Below are 18311 nucleotides of genomic sequence, written 5' to 3' on the forward strand. Positions count from 1 at the left end.
AAAAAAAACCGCGCGTAGTTATGGTTTAGCTTCTATAGAAAACATCCAAGCTGATACAAATTACAAATGTTACTCTTGTGAAGGTATGCATGCAATTTTTTAGAGGGTTGGGAAGGGCGGGAAGACTTTTTCTACAAACGCCAATCTTTTGTCAAGAGTTATGCATTTCGATGAGTTAACTCACCTTGTAAACACTACGAGTCTGATGATGATGAGTAAACTCATTGAAATGCATAACTCTTGACAAAAGATTGGCATTTTCATTTGTAAAGAAAAGTCTTCCCGTCCTTCTCAACCCGCTATATTATAGCCACTTCACTTCAAGAATGGACTTCTACTTACAAATGCAATTTTTCGTTATTGAGGAACGTATTTTAGAGGTTAAACGTTTAAAATTGTGTTGTTTCGTATGTTTGCGGAACTCACATTCAACCTAGAAGTGTAAAATGAGAAAGTGTTTTAAATGTCAAGGGAACCACATTACACTTTTACATTTTCCAATGAGAAAGGAAAACTTTCCAGTAAATATGGCAGAACAATTAATAATGATAACAATAATTTGCAATCGAGAGACACCACTGTCCAAAGTACACCAGCAGATACTGCAGTAAGTTCAAATTTATCCGCGAACGGCCTCAAGGAACCGCGATACGAGAGGCTAAATCCCAAGTTGATTCCATGTTTTGATTGGTTCTTTCTATTCATCATTCATTGGCCGTTTTTTCAGGTTAGGCATCCGCAGTATTATTAAAATGGGCAAATGGGTAATCTAGCGTAGTATTTTAGCTAATGAAGTGCAATGTGTATAAATTAATAGACGAGAAAATAATATTTTCAGAGAAGTAGTCTATAGACTCAAAGTGACTTAATGTGTTAGAAAATTTGTAAAAAGTTTGTAAACTTTGACTTTGTGTCTTTTTTACACATTTTTTAAAATAATATTTAATTTGTTTTTTTTTATTAGCTCCGCTTTATATTAACATATGTGGATCATCTTTGATCCTTTTATTATGCAGGGTATCCCAGAAACAGACTGGCCAACTTTATTGAGCGATTTTTCTTTATAAAAAGAGCCCAGGAATATTTATAAGCTCAATAATAATAATTATGAAAATATAGACGTCCTTTCCTTTTTAGTTTATCATTATTCAAATGTATCTAGTATAAATTTACGAGAATAAATTTTTGACACTGATGATGATTAAAATATAATTATTACTATGCAACCCGCCTTTATCTAAGCCAACCCATCTTTACAAAAGTATTAACACCCCTTTGGTATCTGCTATGTTTATCTGGCATTAGATATTCTAAGACCAAAAGTACAATTTTCATACAATTTTCAAGTTCAAAATAGGATATTTCCAAAATTTTTGGCATTCCTATACATAATAAATTTCTTATCATTTTTATATCATAATTTGTTACACAAATTATTTTCTATTCTACGAAAGCAAATACCTATAATAACTCATATGTATAATGTTTATAACAAATAATTATGATCTATTGAAGAAGTACTTGAGACAAATAACTGTTTAAAATTACTTTTTAAATCCGCATTAATATCTACTGTTTCAGAAGCGGTTGGCTTCTTGCACATGATCTTATTAACTTTTCTTTTTTTCTGAGTTGAAAAGAATCTGTTTTGTTTTTTAATTTTTTTAGTGGTTGGCGCGTTATTACAATCGACTGGACAAATGGTTCAAATGAAGTAGTAGGCAAATCAAGTAATTTATCGACTGTATCCAAATGACTTTGAATTTGCAGTATTACTTCATCATCTAAAGTATTTACATCAATATTTTGCAACTTGGTAAACATGTTTAATACTCGCGTAGCAAATTGATCTCTTAATACATCGAATTTATTATTAAGATTTTTTCTGGATGAGCTGCTGCAGGAGGTACTTCCTTCGAATGTATTTTCTAATTGTGGCATATTTTTACTTTTCTTATATGACAATGCTACAAAATGAATGTGTTTGCAAATAGAATTCCTAATGCAAAAATCATTACATGTGCAGGAAAAAGTATGGTAGCAAATTTGACAGTTATTGCAAATTAAATCACAACAGCTTTCAGTCTGAAGTTTTTGTACACAATATATTTCTCCTGTGTCTTCATTGGTAGATGCATCTCCAATTAGACATATCGATTCATTATCCTTATCCAAATCAATATTAAAGTTGCTCGAAAGAGCAGCTCTATGTCTTAGCAAAATATTTTTAGTATGAATAGTGTGCTTTCCTTTAATATTTTGTATAACCCTATCCACAGACTTATCTCTAACATATTTTAATAGCACATGCAGGCTTTTATCTAACCTTTTTACCTTTTTTCCATCTGGGTAAAAATACTTGATGGTTTTATGCATGGACTCCAGTAGTATATCTGTATTTATTCCACAATGTGCCCTAAAAGAATATGCCCACTTTTCATAATTGTTTAAATAATTATTCTGAAAATCAATCCCAAATTGATGCGTCTCAATATCTAGCAGCAATTCTGATACTGAACTAGAAAGGCATTCAGGAAACATATCTGCACTAGTATTTTGCTGCAAACATTTTATAACTTTATACACTTCTAAACGTTTGTCTTTGTTACCTATTTTTGATAAGTTATGTTGCCATACACGGTCAATGTGCCACGAACAAAATAAATGTTGATTCGGAGGCTCCATTTTACTACACCACGCATTGTAAAAAGTTAAAACTATGCCAGTCATAAATACTTTTGCAGATACTAAACCTACATTTGATTTAACTACATCAAAAAAAAGTTCATAAATGAAAGTGTCCTTTCTATTACTAAACATAAAACATACTGGCACTCCTTCTCCAAATTCGTCCACCACCATAATAGTTGTAAGCTCAAAATCATAATTGTTTAAGCCATGAGTCCCATCTTCTAGTGCTATTATATTATTCCCAAATTTGTTTAACATGTTTTTTTGAAAATTTTTCATTACAATTAAACAAAAGTCTACACTACCCAACTTATACAAATCACTATCATCCACCACACCCTGTTGTTTATAGTACAAAATACAATTTTCTTCTTTCTTACATTGTTTTACCTATAAATCGACTGACACTGCATCACTCTCGTGTTTAACACCTTCTGAGATATTTATATGATAAGGCTTTTTTGACATTTTGGATATCCTTTCGTGTAATTAAACGACTTATATTTTCCTCATTAATTTTATCTCTATATGAATCCAAAATACTAGAAAATAAATATTTATAAAATTATATTATTTTTATTAAAATCTGCCATATCCATATGCCATGTAGGTACTTACCGCGATGGTGATACCCCGAATGTAAGTTTTGAGGCTACAACTGTTCTATCCAACTGTGGAAGTCTGATATGTTGTAGATCAAGTTCATGGCCATAATGAGTTTTAATCCAGTTTACTGATACATTTTCTCTTCCAGTAACTTTAATCATACTTATACAATAACGATTTAACTTGCATGACCCTTGGCTTTTTGGGAGTCTTTTATTCAAGCTTTTGGTTTGTACCTTTCCTGAGATCAAAATCAAATTTATTAATAAAAAATAAACATGTTTTTTTTTAATACAAGTTGCACCCGCTCAAAAACAATACATATCCCAGCCATTGTAGTTTTTAAAATTTCTTCAGATATTTAAAAAAAAAAACATGACAATTCTTTACTTACCAGATCTATTACATAAATAGTATTTAACTGGGGTGCCTTTAATCTTTGATGTGCTTGATAAAATATAATTTGCTTTGTTAATTTTTTCTATTGACATTTTCCAGCTCGCAACTTTAAACTACTTAATTAAGTTTACCTTCTTTGATTGAAAACTCCAACTTCTCACTTTCAATCCTAATATTATGTTTATTAGTTAAACGGTTTTTTAATTCAATGTTATGTCGGAAACAACAACCACAATTTTTTTCCAAACATTTGTACATACAATTTGAAGATATCCTGGGTTTAAGATTATGAGCATTTTTAGTATGTTTTTTTAAATTAGATTGGTTGGAGAATACTTTGTTGTACACCAAACACATAAATCCCATTGTAATATATCTCTCTGTGAAACTCATTTTTCAGTGAATTTTTGCAGAATACGTCAGACTGTTCTTCTGAAATTAATTTTTACAATCAAAATATTTTCAACGACAATATTCAGTTTAATTTTAATTTAGCTAGTGTTTCTCAAAGTAATAAAATACTAAATGGTATAAAAACAAATGCTTCGGGGGTAGATGGAATTAGTGCCAAATTACTTAAATATTGCAGTCCCTTCTTAGATGTTTACATTACACACATAATCAATTGTTGTATAGAACAAAGTTATTTTCCTGATCAGTGGAAATTATCAATAGGTAAGCTACTTCCGAAAGTAAAAAATCCAACTAACTATGGTGATCTGAGAATAATTAGTATATTACCGGCTTTGTCAAAGGTTTTCGAAAGAGTTCTGTATAATCAGTTGATTGAGTACTGCGGTGTGAATAAAATTATCTCGGAGACTCAGTGTGGCTTTAGAAAGGATTTGAGTACTGATGTTGCCCCAATTGGAGTTACTGACGACATAATAATGTCAATAGATAAAATCTATTGTCAATAGATAAAATCTAATTGTCTACTGCTTTGATTCTGTTAGACTTTTCGAAAGCGTTTGACACGATCAATCACGAACTTTTATTGGCGAAACTGAAATTTTATGGACTTCTCGATGGTTCGGTAATGTTGCTTAAATCATATCTTCATAACAGATTTTAAAAAATATTTTCAAATAATTCTTTTTCCGAAGAAGCTAGAATTTCATCAGGCGTAACTCAAGGGTCAATCTTAGAACCATTATTATTCATAATCTACACCTCAGATATACTTACATCAATAAAGTACTGTAAACTGAGAGCTTTTGCCGATGATACCCAGGTTTATCTTCACTTCAATCATCAGGATTATTTGCATGCATCTTCTTTAATAAACCATGACCTGAATTTACTTAACCAGCTTTCTTCTTGCCATAATCTAAAACTTAACCCTCTTAAATCAAATGTTATGATTTTTGGACCTAATAAAGATTTTCTTAAAAATAATTTAAATATCTTATTAAATGATGTTCCTCTTCCCAAGATGGATCGTGCAAAAAATTTAGGCATTGTCCTGGATACTGAGTTGAGGTTTCGTGAATATGTTAAATTGTTAATTCAGAAGTCATTTTTATCATTGAAAATTTTATATAATAGTCGTCAGGTTCTTAGTTTTCATTTGAGAAAAATGCTTTGTGAGTCTCTGGTTCTGTCCAACTTCAGCTACTGTGATTTTATTTATGGTCCTTGCTTAGACATTGCAGATAAAAATCATATTCAGAAAGTTCAAAATGCTTGCTCACGGCTAATATTTGGATTACGAAAATACGATCACATTTCACACACATTTAAAGAGCTTAACTGGTTGAGGATGGACAGGCGCAGAGAGTTACACTTAGGTAATTTTTTATTTAAAGTTTTATTAAACCCCTCCCTTCCCTTCACTTTACGGAATAAATTTGTTCCTCGTTTAAACGTTCACACAAGAGTGATCCGATTTCCGGAGAGGATGACACTTCCTCGTCATTCGACTGCAATGTTTCAACGTTCTTTTACGTACAATGCCATTAAACTCTACAATGACCTACCAACTGAATTGTCAACTTTAGATCAGAAGTCATTTAAATCAAACTTTAAGAAATATCTTTTACATTTAACTTTCAACCCGTAATTTAGGCCTTTAATTATTTTATTTGTCAATCTTTTATATTTAGCTATTTATTATTTATTTAAATTATATGTATATATATACATATATACATATAATTTAAATATATATATTGTTCTTTATTTGGATATTTAATGAATTTAATAGAGTTAATCTTTATATTGTAGCTTAAGTTTATGACCGTTGAGTAGGGTTCAGTAGAGTAGCTGTCTTAGCTAGACTGCGCCCTGCTTCTCGGGTACTTAATTATAGAATGTTATTATTGTCAACTACATCTGTAAATTTTGAATAAAAGACATTTATTATTATTATTATTATTATTATTATTATTATTATTATTATTATTATTATTATTATTGTTATTATTATTATATGCAATGCAATAATCCAAAACTTGAAAAAAGTAGTTATTGTTAATATCTCAACAGCAAAACATAAAGTGAACTTCTCAACTCCACAAACCAACACTACCGGACCATTATTTACCGTTATTTTTAAGTTATATTATACGGAAGCAAAAAAGGCTTATAAAGAAAACGCCGGGTGCTAAGGAAATCCGTATCCCGTGGGCTTACATATTCTTTCTAGTCATCTAACAGGAAAAAATTGTATTTTTTGGTGAGCGGAATGTTTAGAATTGTCAAATCAAAAGAGTTTTTGAATTCACCGCCAATCTAATTATTCAACTTAATTTGACTTTAATCAATAACGATTTTCAAAGCGTGCATGCATCAATGATGGGTTTGATAGATGCGCATTTCCCTTCCAGACGGAGGACTTGTTCGAACTGTACTCTCAACCGATAAGCACAATAAAGCCTCAACACGTCTTTGTGAAAATGTAGCAGGTGTTTTTAAAAACTGACAGACCCAATTCGCACCGAATAACATCCGATAGGTAAGTCATTATTGATACTGTAAATATGATAATTTTCCTTCATGTGTGAATACACACTGGTCCTTCAAAAAGCCTATTATATGCCAAGTTTATACGGCAATTAATCTACGTTAGCAGCTAAACCAGCTTAGAGATAATTAAGTTTGGCTAGTGTTTAAATGAGAAAATTAAAAAAGGGACACCACCTTAAGAATAAACAGTTGTTTACCATTGTCATCCTAGAAATGTAAAAAGAAAAATGGTTGAGCTGACTAGTTAGTTTATTACTTGAAAAGTTGACTAGTTTAACAAGTGATAAGAAAACGATGTGGACAAAATTTAGATCTAACCTTAAAATATCTGTTTATTTATTTTTTTTTAAGCATTTAACCACATTTGTGTTGATAACACTGGGAGTTAAATCGGTTGAGTGGGGGCAGATGTTTACACAGTAGTTTAAAGCGGTTTAAAACCGGATCATCCACTTATTTAAATTGATTTAAGCTAAACAGGTTTACGATCGCCAAAGTGGGTTACGGGTATGTGCCTATTTACCTGCGCTATCTATTGAGATGGACACCTAGAACTCTGCACTTCTCTTTCTTTGTGTAATTTCCTTCAAGCTTTGAGAGGGTTTATTTCTAGACGTGACAGGCCAATGGTTATTTTCAGTGACAATGGTACTCATTTTGTACAAACAATGCTTTCGGAAAGCTGGATTTGGACCAGATTATGTTAACTAGCAGTACTGAACGTATAATTAAACGTTTCAGTCAGGTGGATTTTGGGAGAGGTTGATGGATCCATAAAAGATTAGGATATGCATCTTTAACTTAAAGAACTTAAGACCATGCTGTGTGATTGTGAGTCTGTCCTTAACTCGAGGCCACTTACTTACCTGTCATTTGATGCTCTCGAATTGATGCCTATTACTCCCATGATGTTTCTTCAAAAACAACAGAGTGACATTGTGCCAGACTTTGAAGATGTGGATAGAATATCTCTTTATAAAAAAATGCTTTACCAAATCAGCCTTACAACTGAACTTCATAAAAGATTCCATAGTGAATATCTTGGACAGCTCAAGTCCCTTCGTTCCCTAAAAAGAGAACGACCAATACTACTAAGTGAAACTGTTTTAATTGGTGATAATGAAAAGGGTCTCGATTGGCCTTCAGGTAAATTGATAGATTTAATTCCTGGAAAAGATGGGTAAATAAAGTTAGTCAAGCTAAGCACTACCAGGAAACAACTTCTACAATTCATTCAATGTCTTTATCCTTTGGAATGTTCAGACGAGGAACTTCCAAAGATCAAGAAAAATGAAAGGAATAGTGAGCGTAGCTAGGAAGTTTCCCCAAAGGCAGAGTACCTGATTCGTCGTTGTTCAGAAAGGTGACTAAATGTGGTCGCGTTAGTAAAGTGCCTTAACGGTTTTTGTAACTGTAACAGCTATCGAGCTAGAGATGCTAGATTAACTTTCATTTAGACTTGATAAACGATATTGTATAATTTTAAGTACGAGTTTCAATTTAGGTCTCTGTTTTAGTTTTTAGTTACTTATAAAGTTTTTCGTTAATTAAAAAGATGGAAGTATATTAGGAATTATTAGTATTTTCTCAAGTTTTAGCTAGTAGGTCTAGGTGTCTCAAGTCTCTCTGGGTTACGTCACTCGATTTTTACGTCAGTCGACTTCAGCCAAAAAAAATATTTTTTTAATATAAGCACTTGTAATGGTGGTACTGAGCACTAAAAAGTACACAATAAAGCCGAATTGTCCAGAAAAATAAAACTCTTCTTTTTATTAAGCACCTGGTTCCTGCCCGTGAAATGGTTTTTTAGAACGGTGGAATGACAGTCTTGTTTGATGTTTGAAATGGTATCCAAAATGATATTTTAACAATCAGTATTGAAATAATATCATGGGAGATAATAAAACCAAGAGAAAACTTTAGTCAATAGCCCATATTCGATCCCTTTTGTTTCAGCTCACCTACTACATTACTGCTAAAGTTGTAGCTTCAACTTTGGTAAAATCAGGTACCACGGAATGCGGAGATCGACGATATATTTGCCAAAAATCTTTGAAATTTGGTCAATGATATGCTGCATCTCCTTATGAAAAAAATACCGTGTTGGTTTGGATGTGGGGAATTTGACATTGAAGATTTTAGTATTCATACTTTTGTACGTGCTTGTGTGATGCATTATGCTTCTGTTGTTTTTTGTCGTCTAGTACAAGCTAGTAAATTTCATGTGCATTTGATGGCTGCTAAGTCAAACTGCACTAATCCGAAAATTAAAGATTTCATGTTTAGAACATATAGCTGCAATAGGCAGTAGGTTGCACAGTGCGTAAAAAAATCTCGCTACCAATTTTGATAGTTTTTTCTGGTGTGATTCATCAACTACAATACATTGGATTCAACGTAATAAAAATGGGCTACATTCGTGTTTAATATGATGCCTAAATTAGAAAATTGACATCATTTTTTGAATGGCGTCAACTTCCAGGATCTTGTAATCTAGCAGACTTTCCCTCCCGTAGGTGTGAACCAAAGCATCTGCTCAAATCAAGATGGTGAGAGGACTTGAGTGGCTTTACGAAAGTTCGGATCATTGGCCTTCAGAAAACAGATGTGTCAAGGAAGAAGAGATAGCTAAAGAAAAGAAGAAGAATCTAGTAAACTCATTATTAAATAGAGAAAGTGCTGTGGATTGGCACTCAAGACGTTTCAGTAAGTTCACAAAAACTGTCAGAAGGATAGCATGGATTCACAGATTTCTTTATAGCCCTAAAAATGTTAAGAGTTAAAGTGGTGTTCTTGCAGCAGAAGAGGTAGATTATGCCGAACTAGATTATGATAAGACTGAAGTCTAGAGTTTCAACAAGGAGGATAAAAACAACTATGGATTTCCCATTATCTTTCATGTTAAAAAGTCATTAAAACTTTGATTTTGATTTTTGATTTATATAGAAAACTTTGTCACGTTGGCGTTCACGGAATAATAAGTGCATTACGTGAAAATTATTGGATGTCGATGAGCTATAAAGTCCATTAGCCAAAAATGTGTCAGTTGTAGGAGATTCACTGCAAAACCTTTCTCCGTTGAATAACCGCCTTTACCAGCAGGTAGAACACGAGACGCAGTACCATTTCAGATTACTGAGTCTATTTCGCTGGACCGTTATTTGTGAAAAGTGGGCAAAAGACCTGGGTATGCTCTCTATTTACCTGCGCACTGTACAGAGGGGTCCTTACATACTTTAAATTTCTTGCAAGTGCAACGAAAACTCGTCGCTAGGCGCGGGCATCCTAAGGTATTTTATAGCGACAACGGGGCCAATTTTAAAGGTGCTGTTAACGTATTTGCTAATTTAAACTGGAACAAAATAAGCTCGCGAAACAACGACCCAACGTATAGTGTGGCATTTTAGGCCCCCAATAGGGTCGTGATAAGATAGTTTCTTCGAGACACTAATCGGACATGTGAAACAGTTAATGGGTAGAGTAATGCTTACTAATAGTAATGCTACTTAATTATACTTAGAAATGCTTGTCTAGAAGAACTTATGACATTGGTATGTGATTGTGAACCTGCAGTCAATGCGAGACCGTTAACATATATTTTAAATGAACTTAAAACATAGATTTAGATTAGAGTATCTCTGACAACTAAAATTGCAAAACACCAATAATAAAGCTAGTATATGCTCTATACGGCAAACATAATCTAATACGGTTAGTAAGGGTGGCAAATTGTTGCGACTATTTCAGCGGTTGTTTCCATTAGGTGGAAGAAGCAGATGAATCAAGGCTAGAACTTGAGAACCGGAATTATCTGATGCCATTATGAATCTAAAGCGAGCTGCAGAGGAGCACCGGTGTCGTGACAGTGAGTAGTGTCGGGTAGTGTGCCTAGAAAGATAAAATTTAAACACGAGAAAGTATCACGCAATAGACGTTTTATTCAAAAATCAAAAGATTTTTAGGGATTAGATAGTTTAGGAATAGATTGTAAATGTTGTAAGTTAAACAAATGTTTTTTTCGGACATGTGAGGAATGTTATAATTTATGAACGTAAAACTCAAATTCATTTATTAATCAATACGGGACAACGTTGCAATAATAATTTTAAATTGCTTTTTATATAGTGACAGATAACACAGTGTCAGTCATATGAGAACCGCGAACAACACTAAAACGATTATTTTTATACAGCTCTTAATAGTTAAGCTCCGAGATATTTTCCTTTGTTTGAGGTATAAATTAAATATGGTTGTTTTGATGAGACTTAAGTGATTTCTTTTTTTGCCCTCTGAGCTGTCTGGCTGGATATAACTATTAGGTTATATTAACATTGGACACAACAATGCTAGCTATATCGTTAGCAAAACATGGATAGAGAGTAAAATAAAGAGTTTTGGTTAGTGGTAAACCGGTTTTGTGATGTAATTTTTAGTACTTTACCATTTCCAATTCAAGAATTTGCAAGAAAGTTCTTCTGGATGTTATGTACTTGCCTGCATGAATTGTGAAAACAAAACATTGTCAAATAAAACACAGATTAATGCTGATTTTTAATTTAATTCATATCTAATCTTTTCTAATCTAATTATAGTTTATAACACTAGTTATATTCCATCGATTTTTCAAATTATTTTGAGCCTCTTCAAGACATTACTGATACAAAGGAATAAGCTAATTTAAGCCGCTAAAAATATTAATATGTTGTAGATGTATGTATTAATTAAAATAATCACTTACAGATATAGCTGAATCGATTACCATTTCTCCAAAAGGTCCAATACTTAAATACAGGTGTCTTCTGCTTCTAAGCACTGTAATAATTACCATCTGATTTATACGTTTGCTCTGCTTGTACCACCTGCTCTCAAAAATAGCCATGGCCAAGGCTTGGCTCTATTAAAAAAAAAAAGAGAAATATTTTTTAAATTTCAGTTGTTTTTACCATTATTATATATTTTCGCTTATTTTAATGGTTTGTTTTAAAAAAATTATAAAAATCTGTTGGTTGGGGACCCCAATTAAGATTATTTTATTAAAATTCCTTGTAGTTTTATTTGTATTAACTGTGTTCCTTGTGTATTTATTCCTTATAAATTTTTTAGTATACTCGCTGGCCTTAACTATCAGTAGTCTCTTGAAATTATTGGTCTCCATCAGCAAAAACAGTATAGAAAATTCTATAGATTTTCAACTTGTTCCATGGGAACCGTGTTTCGTGACATTTTAGTCAGTTTTGTTGTTTACATTTAAAACAATTGAACAACAGTTAACGCAAGTTGTCAGTAAAAGAAGAGTGTGGTCCTGACATAAAAGTGTATTACTGAAATAAGTTTAGGTCTATTATTAAAAAAAGGGTGGTGATTACACTAATTATTTACTATATTATATCAACTTACTAGGATAACTTCATATTTAATACTCAAGATGGTTGGTTATGTTCATAATTAAATTAATATAAGAAGATAGAACGGACAAATTAGAAGAAAGTATTACAAAATTATTAGCTAATGGTTAACTGTAAACTAGTGTGAGTCAAAATAAAATAAAATTAGCGACACCTGTTTTACTGCTGATAAAAAGCATATTCCGCAATTACAAAAAAAAAAGGAAATATGAACAAACCTGTCGCAATAAATGTCGCAAGGAGACACAAATATGAGGAAAAAGAACCTCTTAACAGTTAAAAGTACATTTTTTAAATCGGTAAATTAAGAGGTAATGAGTAGGCTTCATAAAGGTCAATAGAACACTGAAACATCAACTACAGCGCCCTCTTAATGTCAAGGCGCAATACCAACCGGAAATGAAATTGGTTTGTAACGTCATAATAGCGGATAATTTTAAATTTGATTATGGCGTTAAATTTGAATTTCGCTTTACTATACCATGCACTCAAAATTATTAAAAAAAGTGTGGTTGTTTCGGAAACTACAGTAGGCATATTGAAAAAATTTTAAAATTGTGCTTTTTTATTTAATCTATTTAATATTTAATTAAATCTAATATTATTATTAATTCTCTATATTAAAAAAAATTGTAAATTTTTTCTATTTGCATACTATAATTTGTGAAAGACCTATTTGTATAGAATCTGTTTGAAATTGCTCAAGCAATGAAACTGCTAAAACTGCTCTTCTCTCAGATTTGCCGTCAGCTTAAGAGTAAGAGTCAGGAGTATATCCAAAAATAAGATAAGTGCTGTGTATTGAGCTTCACTGGGTAATTTACTTTGGTCTCTGATGTCTTGATAAGATAAAAAGCATATTTGAAACTATAAATTTTTAAAAATAATTAAAAAAAAATCTTATCCTTTAACCTGCATTTTTTTTTAAGATTACATGATAATCAGCTTGTTGCATATTCTGTTGTCTCCTTCTTCTCAAAATCCATTTGCCACTTTTATCGTTTAAATTTGCACTCACTATTTTCACAAAAAAAATGTGCTGCAATACACAAGTAATGCATAAATAAGGCAAAAGCAATCTCTTTTGCAAATTTTCCGTCACCTTGCATGTCAGTACACCTAATGAAGAAAAAATAAACCACAACACCATACTAACCTAAACACGTGGAAAAATTTTGTGCGAAATACGAGAACAAATCAATTTTGTTTAATTTCGAAAAATTTTTTTAATGAAAGTTACTTTAGGAATAAGAAAATCGAATTTCGACAAAAGTAAAAAAAAAGCATCTGCAAAATTCTAGAAGCTAAAACGCTAGGAATAATGGTTGCATTTTATATGCCACTAGTCTAGACTCGCGGCTTTTTAAGAGAAGACGACCTTATTATTAGAAATTACATTAGTTTAATTTTGAATACACTGCATATTACTCTCCACTACAAATTTCAATAGAAAATAATATTCTAAAACCATTGATACCTCATACTTTATTTTTTCACGCATAACGTCGAAACGAAAAAAATATTATTTCAAATTTTGGAATCGAGATGTTTAAATTTTGGTCAAGTAACTGTTCAAAAATATTCCCATTTACGTTTATAATGTGCTATCATTTAGGACATCATTTTTCCACGAAAATATTTTTGATAATAACGGCAATATTATTATTGTAACGATAGATGTAAGGAACTAACGATAGTAGAACATACAGAGAAATACTAAAGAGGCAATGGACATAATTTGAGCAATTTCATTGAATTGCTACTTTGAGTACGCCCCATATATTTTGCCAAAACATAGAAGAGTTTTTCTTATCAAGACTAATTTGCGAATAAAAAAGTTCAAAAAAAGTCATACTACAGTTAATGTAACAGAAAAGTTTAGTAGAGGAACTCTTTCTCTAGAAACAAAATTCCATTCCTAATGTTAGAAGTGATGCATTCCGGCAAGTGTTCTTGCCGTCATCAGACTCTAAAATATATTACATAATTCAAAAAACATTTACGAACATTTTTTGCGACAGATGATTTTATAAAATACAGATTAAGATTGTAAAATTGTAAAAAGTAAAAAACTTACAGATATTGACTCTATTTGTCTTACCACGTTCACAAAATATAAACAATAACAAATTGCATTGCACGACATTTACTGGATGTGTGGCTAAAACTCCAAAAAACCTTTGAACTTAATAAAACGACCTTATACCTAAATACTCTTATTTATATGTTCGTTTATAATCATTAACCTTCGTGCAGGCACGAAAAGTTATTAAGTCGTCTGGAATCACAATAGGAGCACTGGTGATTGTGCCAACGTCATTAATCGCAAAACACAAAACTTCCCTTTTTAAAAGATCATTCAGTCATAATGCAGATAACTGCTATCATGTTTTACCTAGCAATATAAAAAAATGCTTATCAATCAACAGCTTTAAAAGAAACTGCTATATACATAAAATGTAATTTGCTGTTTATATCAGTATGATATAAACAGATGGTAGATATTTTATTCACTTTGTTAATCAATCGAATTTTTATGTGTTTTGGTATTTATTTTTTTATACTTTTTTATTCTAAACTTTAAAATTTTCTTTATTTTTAGTATAATTTGGCATGTGTTAGTGTTTTTACTTTGATACTCGCAATGTATCCTCACTTATTTATTCCTTGATTTGCTATTTTGTATCGTATATTATAATTCACTTATTTAGATTTAATTACATTTCTAAGATATGTCCTTATTTATTATTAATATTTTTTAAATAGGGGTACTATAGAATTAGCTTTAATTAAAAAATACCTTCCACTCAAACGCACAAAAATGTTTAGTTGTATTTTCTAAATCAGGTAAATAAAGGCGGCTATAAAAGTATTATGGGTATTTAATGTTTTAGATTTATTAATAAAACTCCAAGCCGTTTAAACTTTTCTTTATGCCAACGTTTTGATCTATATTAGCTCTTCTTTAGGCTCCTCAACAAGTATAAAATTCAAATATCTATAATATTCTAAAAATGTATATACGTAGTTATATTTATTTAGAGTTCTTTTTACGTTTATTTTATTATTTTTTCTATAGTATCTATAATTCTTCTAATTATAATTTTTAGCAGTTCATCTTGTTCGAAAGCTACATTTGGATGCAATTTAGATTATTTATATTATATTATTGTAAATCAAAATTCTTGTAGTTTAAATTTTTTAGAACTTGTATACTTGCAGTATTCTCTTGAAATTATTGATCTCCATCAACAAAAATATTGTAGAAAATTCTAAATTTCTAAAAGAGAGAAATTTCTAAGACATTTCTAAATTGTTCCATGAATCTTTAAAAGGGACCGCGTTTCAAGAATTTTAAAGAATCGAATAATAAAATGTGTAAATAATGCAAGTCCGGGGTTAAAAAATAGGCTGTAAAGTGCTCAAGCTGTGCATCGTGTTATCACTAATCCTGTGCTTTGACGATTACAGGGCTATAAGTGGCAAATGGTAGTAAATCCCTATTTTTTTGTTTCGTTTGCTCGAAAAAAGCGCTAAAAGACGAACTTGAAAAAAGCCGTCGTAGAAAGAGAAACCAACTACAAATTGTTTAAGAAAGTATAACAAAGGATGGAAGCCATGGAAACTGCCATCATTGGAAAATTTTCTACTTTTTTTTAAATTTTCTAACAAAAGATGAACCATCAGAAGCAATGTTTACGAACCCTCCGAGTGGATCTATAACGACACCGACTTCTGCACATCAAGAGTTGCGAGGAACCAAAACGGTACCGAACGACGAAACAACGAGGCTAACAGCTAAAACAAGCTATGTCACTATGCCGCTATCGATAAATTGTTCCAAAACATTGTAGCAACGAACACGTGTTAGGTTAAAGGCTTGGCGAAGTTAGCAACACAGTAATAGAGACTGATAATTTTTGCTTACAAAAGAAGAGAGGATGGAACCGCCAGCATAATCTCACTTCAGAGTCGGAGAATAACAAAAACGAACAGGAAATCGAAAACATCTGAAAAAGAAACGATCTTCTAACGAGAAATAAGGGACAAAAGTAAATTGGCACCAATGATGAGGATGGCGATTTTAAGGCTGAAAAAAAAACAAACAGATATGGCTATTTATAAAAAAACTAAATTTACTTATTAGCCAAAAAAGGGAACTTAAACCCAGACAATATAGAGGTAAAACAGTGTAAGCCGAAAATCGATGCCAGATTTAACTGTTTTATGGTTGGAGTGAATCATGATCTGAAGGGGATGGTTTATGGTAAATTATTCCTGCCAGCAGGAGTGGATTTCTACCGTTTCGATTTTTCTCTGAGGTGCAATTTTTTAGAAAAGCGTCCGATTCATTAAATATTGACTCAAATTAGAACCTTGGGTGTAGTATCCCCACTCTGTCTATCACAGTTCCTCAATCTACAATTGCAGGAAATATAGCAGATGGCGAACTAGTCAAATTCCATCTGAATACACAGTAGAGTATTAATAATTAAGTATTAGAAGTCAAAGTTTTGCTGTCACAACTCTCTCCTGAAATTTTGTGTATTAGCAAATACTGGCTGCAAAATGATAATATCACAAGGTTACATTTAAATGGTTAATCACTCCAAAATTATTCTTCTAGAGATGTAAGTCCAGTTTAAGGAACTGGTTTACTTACCAAATGAAGTTGATCTAATTGTATTATAAAAATTAAACTATAGATGCCATGTGTAGAAAAAGAACTTGAATGTTGTATATTTGAACTGAAAGTACATTCAACTTTAATAGTTTTGGTATGTGTTTATAGATCTCCTACAGGTAATATTGATGCTTTCATGTCCCATTTAAATGAAATTTTAAATTCTATGTATTTAACTAATAAGCCTTTAAAAACGTGTGAAGATATTTATATTATTTGTGCAATCGAGAATGATACTGCCTTTTGTCTGTTACAACTATTTGGCTCATATGTTATGATCTCTCCTGTGGGGGGAATGGTGAGGATCATACCAACATCCTCTACTCTGTCTAATCGTGTTGATAATATTTTCTTAAATTTACAATTCCTGAAACAGTTACTTGTGTTATTTATTAATCATATACTTCTGACCACTGTGGCCAAGAGATAAAAATTAAGGTTTTGAGAAATCGTCTAAAGCTAATTTCTACAAAAAAAAAGTTTTTTTTTATTTAAGTTTTTTTTATTGATTTAAATATTTTAATTTTTAGATATCACTTTAATAATGAATCATGGGCGGTAGCTTATTCTACGTATGGGTCTGATGATTGAAAGTATGATTGCTTTTAAAGTATATTTTCTCATTGTTTTTGATAGGGCGGTTTCAATTCAGACTTGTAGGCTTAAGGTTGCATTGGAAAACTGGGCCAATAGAGATATTAAAGAATACTTATCTTATATCAAGGATTTTTTATGTTTGGTAAAAGTATATACAGTAACAGTCAACAAGTCTATTTGGAACATAAAGAAGAAAGAAAAGCATATAGGAAACACTTAATTGATTATAAAAGAGCTATAAATCAAAATGAAATTGAAAATTTTAAAAATAAATTAAAGACAGCTTCTTTTTTTTCGGGAATATTTTTAATAAAATTACCAGCAAAGTAAAACCCTAAAATAACATAACAATTCAGTCAGAAAATAAACTAAAAAATAACCCTAAGGAAATTGCAGATATATTTAATTACCAAATTAATCTTCGTAGCATTCCTAACGGTTTAAGCTTCCCTCAAATGAATAACAATTTTCTCACAATATTTTTACACTCAGTAGAGCACCAAGAAATTTATTGGCTCATAATGAATCTGGGAAATAAGAATGCATGTGGACTGGATGAGGATACGTAAATGTGTAGCTGAGTTTATTTATCGACCCTTGAATAATATAAAACCTTTTCTATAGGTGTTTTTCCTAATAGGCTTAAAAAAATTACCTACCCTATCTACAAAAAAGGTATTGCAAAAAATTCACAAAACTACAGACCTATATCCCTATTAACCTTTTTCTCAAAAATCTTTGAGAGAGCTCTCTCTATAACAGAATTTTTGATTTTCTGAAGATGCGTCAGGTCTTGTCTAAACATCAGTATGGATTTGTGCCTCTTGGGTCGACTGAGCTGGCAATATATGGAAAAATAGACCATATTATTAAAGAAGTCGATAACAACCATAAAGTTGCTGCCGTATATTTTGATCTGTTCAAAGCTTTTGACATGATAAATCATGGCCTGTTGCTCAGAA

The 18311-nt window shown here is 31.5% G+C and overlaps 1 long non-coding RNA gene across 1 annotated transcript; it reads right to left on the reverse strand.

The window, feature by feature from the left end:
• Positions 1-11201: 11201 nt before the first annotated feature.
• On the reverse strand, positions 11202-11558 carry LOC126746248 (uncharacterized). The gene is made up of 2 exons (XR_007663838.1): positions 11402-11558; positions 11202-11348 (listed from the first exon to the last, which is right to left on the reverse strand). It is a non-coding gene; the product is annotated as an uncharacterized LOC126746248 (long non-coding RNA).
• Between the last annotated feature and the right edge of the window lie 6753 nt (positions 11559-18311).

The sequence above is a fragment of the Anthonomus grandis genome, chromosome 17 (genome assembly GCF_022605725.1).
Source record: "Anthonomus grandis grandis chromosome 17, icAntGran1.3, whole genome shotgun sequence".
Lineage (NCBI taxonomy): Eukaryota > Metazoa > Arthropoda > Insecta > Coleoptera > Curculionidae > Anthonomus > Anthonomus grandis.